Below are 6332 nucleotides of genomic sequence, written 5' to 3'. Positions count from 1 at the left end.
GGTTGGTCAAAGTCCAGTTCTCGAAGTCTAGCCTCTTAGTCAGGGTTTGGTCAACAGTAGAGATTCTTCCAATTAAGTGTTTGTTGTCAATCAAAGACAGACGACTAGTTTTCATACACATTTTAGTTCATGTAAAATTGCACGACTAAGACAACAGCTACATTTTCAAAATGAATTACAGATTTCTTGATTTATCTTAGTTAAATTCAGACTATTTTAAGGAACTGTACTTGTTAGTACGGCGTCTCAAAAGGGACAAACAATAATATGGGCACTTTTTTCAAGCAAAGGTATTTTAAGGGAGTTTGCAAGCACAGATGTTCACTTTGCCGAGCCGAGTTCGGAGTAGTTCGAACCTGTGTATGCGGACCGCTCAACCCTAACCTTAGCCATAACCCTTACCTTAACCGTTTTAAATCTCAACTTCAATGGGTTGACTTCAGAGTTGGAACTTCCCAAGCATACTGTTTTCCATTTTAATGTAGTCAATTTTATTCTTCTTTTGTGTTTGAAAAAAGTGTGAAGCTAATTTTAGTGATTTTCAACCACATGCAGCACTGGAATCCTGAACCAAATTTTGTCATTCATTTATTATGGCCACTAGATGGCGGCAGTAATAGTTTAAAGCAGATTACAAACCACAAGACACAATTTGAAGAAGATAATGTTCTTCGAAGAAGGAGACAGCCAGCAAATGTATTTGTGTTTTGTTGTGTATTTGTACAAAGGTCTGCATAAGCACTTTAGTCTTTGATATTTATCCCTACTTACGTATTGTGTGAGGTTTGCCGTGCCTACCATTAAAGAGCACCTGCCGTTTAAAAACAACTTCTCACTTTGAAAATAGCTATGTGGCATCGATATGAGTCATAAACATTTATTGTAGTGTCAAAATGTACTACAGTGTAAATAGGATAATTTTGTTCATAAAGTCAGTCTCTTCCAAAACTGAAATTTGCGAGATGATAAAGGAAATTATGTCACGGAATTCCAGTTTTCCTTGGATTGGGATTATTTCAAACCTGCCTACAAACCCACAGCTGGCAGCACCCAAGTAAACAGTTCAGCTGCATGTCACCCGATTGCAAATGCACGTAGGAAATTTGGTTTGATTTTGGATATCCCCATGGGGCTAGTTGGGGACCATAAGTAAATTACACAATGTACATGGGACAATCTTAAAATTCCAATAGCTCCAATTTTAGTGACTTAAAACCCTCAACCAACTACAAATTGTATAAATTAATATACAAATATTGAAAGAAGTTTATGAGAAATCTAAAAGGTGTGCAAAATGAAAATATATTCTAATTTACATTGTGTAATTTATTGACGGTCCCTAACTAGCTGGCTGAGGCGAATTGGCAAAGAAATTTGGCTAGCTCTTCGCACCTGTGAACACACACAAGACACGCATATCACACCTCATCCAGAAACAAATTCGCGTTTAAATTCAGTCATGGCGCTAGCATTTCTAAATGACCGCTCTTTAAGATTTGCTTGGCCTTTTGAGATACAATGTTTACTTGAGATTTGAATATTGCACGTGAACACAGAATTGCTGCCTTTGTCCTGAAGACTTGATATCCACTATTAATCACCTTTTCATGGTCATCTACATATTCCAAGCACACGCGCTACGGCCCTAATTTAATCTGAATTCTTTGTAATAAAATCTATACTTTGTGACGATAACCATGTGTTGTGAGTGCCTGTAGTACTCAGTTCAAGTCTTAATTTACTCAACCCTATCAAGCCTGTGTGTGTACACAGGCAGCCCAATTCAGACAGAGAATCTGATAATATGACTTCGAATTTATACCACCTCCATATGAATTTGTTTACACAGACAGCCCAATCCTGATCTTTTACCCAATTATTGGCAAAAGATCTGATCTGGTTGGTCAAAAAACCAACAGTTGGGCAAAAGATCAGAATTGGGCTGCCTGGGTAAACGCAGCCTTTGTGGATTTAAATCATGATACAAACCCAATCCTCCATATGTCACTATCTGTCTGGATGCTCAGATCAGATTTGTTTTTACTCTAGAGTGTTTTTTTTGTTTTTGCACATGACCTTTCCAGTGGTGGAAAAAGTATCAAATTGTCATACTTGATACCTTAATAGAAAATGACTCAAGTAAAAGTAAAAGTCACCCAGTAAAATCATGCTTAAGTATAAAAAAGTATTTGGTTTTGAATATATTTAATTATCAAAAGTCAATATAATTGCTAAAATATACTTAAGTATTAAAAGTCAAATTAAAAGTATAAATTATTTCAACTTCCTTATATTAAGCAAACCAGATGGCATGATTTTTTAATTTTTTAATTTTATTTACGGATACCTAGTGGCACACTCCAACACTCAGACATCATTTAAAAACAAAGCATTTGTGTTAAGTGAGTCCACCAGATCGGATGCGGTAGTAGTGGTGGAAAAAGTACTCAATTGTAATACTTGAGTAATAAAAAAAAGTACAGATACCTTAATAGAAAATTACTCATGTAAAAGTGAAATATTACTTGAATAAAAGTCAAAGAACTTGGTTTTAAATATAATCAAGTTTCAAAAGTAAATGGAATTGCTCAAATGTACTTAAGTATCAAAAGTAAAAGTATAAATAATTTACACTTCCTTATATTAAGCAAACCAGACAGCACAATGTTCTTATTTCTTTTTCTTTTTTTACATTTATGGAGTAGAAAAAGTAGATTATTTTCTTTAGGAATGTAGTGAAGTAAAAGGAAAAGTTACTAAAAATATAAATAGTAAAGTACAGACACCCCCAAAAATGAAGTTCTTTACACCACTGTGCAGTAGGGATGACCAGGGATTTTCAAAATGTAACAAGTACTTTTGGGTGTCAGGGAAAATGTATGGAGTAGAAAGTACATTATTTTCTTCATGAATGTAGTGGAGTAAAAGTTGTCAAATATAAATAGTTTAGTAAAGTACAGATACCCCAAAAAACAACTTAAGTAATACTTTAAAGTATTTTTACTACTTTACACCACTGGCCATAATCATGACAACCACCCCAAAATTTAAAGGAACAGAGACAGGAAATGAGCATTTGTGTCTGTGTACTACTTCAGTGTGAATACCCAAATCTGATATGAGTTATTTGAAACTGATCTTGGACAGTCAGAAAAAAACATTTGGGTAGAGAAAGAAAATCAAATTTGGGTTCTTAGGGTGGCTGCATAAACACAGCCGTAGAACCTTTGGGTGTTACAGTTATGTGTATTAAGTATCTGGATACATGGGCCTCCCCTCAGTCTGGTTCCTCTAGAGCAGGGATCATCAACTAGATTCAGCCTGATTTTCTTCTTGAGTGGATGGTCGGGGAGCCGGAACATAATTACATATAATTTGTAGACTGCAAATTGACAGCAAGAATCCCAAAACATGCACTACCGTTCAAAAGTTTGGGGTCACTTAGAAATGTCCTTGTTTTTTAAAGAAAAGCAAAAAAAATTGTCCATTACAATAACATCAAACTGATCAGAAACACAGTGTAGAAATTGTTAATGTTGTAAATAACTATTTTAGGTGGAAGCTGGACATTTTTTATGGAATATCTATATAGGCATAAATAATACATACATACATAAAATACATACAGTTGAAGTCGGAAGTTTACATACACCTTAGCCAAATGCATTTAAACTCAGTTCTTCACAATTCCTGACATTTAATCCTAGTAAAAATGCCCTGTTTTAGGTCAGTTAGGATCACCACTTTATTTTAAGAATGTGAAATACCAGAATAATAGTAGACATAATGATTTATTTCAGCTTTTATTTCTTTCATCACATTCCCAGTGGGTCAGAAGATTACATACACTCAATAAGCATTTGGTAGCCTTGCCTTTAAATTGTTTAACTTGGGTCAAACGTTTTGGGTAGCCTTCCACAAGCTTCTCACAATAAGTTGGGTGAATTTTGGCCCATTCCTCCTGACAGAGCTGGTGTAACTGAGTCAGGTTCGTAGGCCTCCCCGCTCATACATGCTTTTTCAGATCTGCCCACACATTTTCTATAGGATTGAGGTCAGGGCTCTGTGATGGCCACTCCAATACCTTGACTTTGTTGTCCTTATGCCATTTTTCCACAACTTTGGAAGTATGCTTGGGGTCATTGTCCATTTGGAAGACCCATTTGTGACAAAGATTTAACTTCATGACTGATGTCTTGAGATGTTGCTTCAATATATCCACATAATTTTCCTTTCTGATGATGCCATCTATTTTGTGAAGCGCACCAGTCCCCCTGCAGCAAAGCACCCCCACAACATGACGCTGCCACCTCCGTGCTTCACGGTTGGGATGGTGTTCTTTGGCTTGCAAGCATTCTCCTTTTTCCTCCAAACATAACAATGGTCATTATGCCCAGAGAGTTATATTTTTGTTTCATCAGACCAGAGGTCATTTCTCCAAAATGTACGATCTTTGTCCCGATGTGCAGGTGCAAACCGTAGTCTGTCTTTTTCATGGCGGTTTTGGAGCAGTGGCTTCTTGCTTGCTGAGCGGCCTTTCAGGTTATGTCGATATAGGACTTGTTTTACTGTGGATATAGATACTGTACTTTTGTACCTGTTTCCTGCAGCATCTTCACAAGGTCCTTTGCTGTTGTTTTGGGATTGATTTGCATTTTTCGCACCAAAGTACATTCATCTCTATCTAGGAGACAGAACGCGTCTCCTTCCTGAGCGGTATGATGGCTGCGTGGTTCCATGGTGTTTATACTTGCGTACTATTGTTTGTACAGATGAACGTGGTACCTTCAGGCATTTGAAAATTGCTCCCAAGAATGAACCAGACTTGTGGAGGTCTACAGTTTGTTTGCTGAGGTCTTGGCTGATTTCGTTTTATTTTGCCATGATGTCGAGCAAAGAGGCACTGAGTTTGAAGGTAGGTCTTGAAATACATCCATAGGTACACCTCCAATTCACTCAAATGATGTCAATTGTAGTTTTGCTCCCAGACAAACTAAACAACTTCTTTGCTCGCTTTGAGGACAACACAGTGCCACTGACACGGCCCGCTACAAAAACCTGTGGGCTCTCCTTCACTGCAGCCAACGTGAGTAAAACATTTAAACGTATTAACTCTCGCAAGGTTGCCGGCCCAGACGGCATCCCCAGCTGCATCCTCAGAGCATGCGCAGACCAGCTGGCTGGTGTGTTTACGGACATATTCAATCAATCCTTATCCCATTCTGCTGTTCCCACATGCTTCAGTGTTCTTGTTCCCAAGAAAGCGAAGGTAACTGAGCTAAATGACTATCACCCCGTTGCACTCACTTCCGTCATCATGAAGTGCTTTGAGAGACTAGTCAAGGACCGTATCACCTCCACCCTACCTGACACCCTAGACCCACTCCAATTTGCTTACCACCCCATTAAGTCCACAGACGACGCAATCGCAATCACACTGCACACTGCACATTGCCATAACCCATCTGGACAAGAGGAATACCTATGTAAGAATGCTGTTCATCGACTACAGCTCAACATTTAACACCATAGTATCCTCCGAGCTCGTCATTAAGCTCGAGACCCTGGGCCTCGACCCCGCCCTGTGTAACTGGGTCCTGGACTTCCTGACGGGCCGCCCCCAGGTGGTCAGGGTAGGTAACAACATCTCCACACCGCTGATCCTCAACACTGGGGCCCCACAAGGGTGCGTTCTCAGCCCTCTCCTGTACTCCCTGTTCACCAATGACTGCGTGGCCATGAACGCCTCCAACTTAATCATCAAGTTTGCAGACGACACTACAGTGGTAGGCTTGATTACCAACAACGACGAGACGGACTACAGGGAGGAGGTGAGGGCCCTCGGAGTGTGGCGTCAAGAAAATAATCTCACACTCAATGTCAACAAAACAAGGGAGATGATCGTGGACTTCAGGAAACAGCAGAGGGTGCAGCCCCCTATTCACATCGACGGGACAGTAGTGGAGAAGGTGGAAAGTTTTAAGTTCCTCGGCGTACACATCACGGATAAATTTAAATGGTCCACCCACACAGACAGCGTGGTGAAGAAGGCACAGCAGCGCCTCTTCAACCTCAGGAGGCTGAAGAAATTCAGCTTGTCACCAAAAACACTCACAAACTTTCACAGATGCACAATTGAGAGCATCCTGTTGAGCTGCATCACCGCCTGGTACGGCAACTGCTCTGCCCACAACCGTAAGGCTCTCCAGAGGGTAGTGCACAACGCATCACCGGAGGCAAACTACCTGCCTTCCAGGACACCTACACCAACCGATGTCACAGGAAGGCCAAAAAGATCATCAAGGACAACAACCACCCGAGCCACTGCCTGT

The sequence above is a fragment of the Oncorhynchus gorbuscha genome, linkage group LG02 (genome assembly GCF_021184085.1).
Source record: "Oncorhynchus gorbuscha isolate QuinsamMale2020 ecotype Even-year linkage group LG02, OgorEven_v1.0, whole genome shotgun sequence".
In the NCBI taxonomy this organism is placed as follows: Eukaryota; Metazoa; Chordata; class Actinopteri; order Salmoniformes; family Salmonidae; genus Oncorhynchus; species Oncorhynchus gorbuscha.
The sequence above is the reverse complement of the archived record's forward strand: the minus strand, read 5'-3'. Positions refer to the sequence as shown.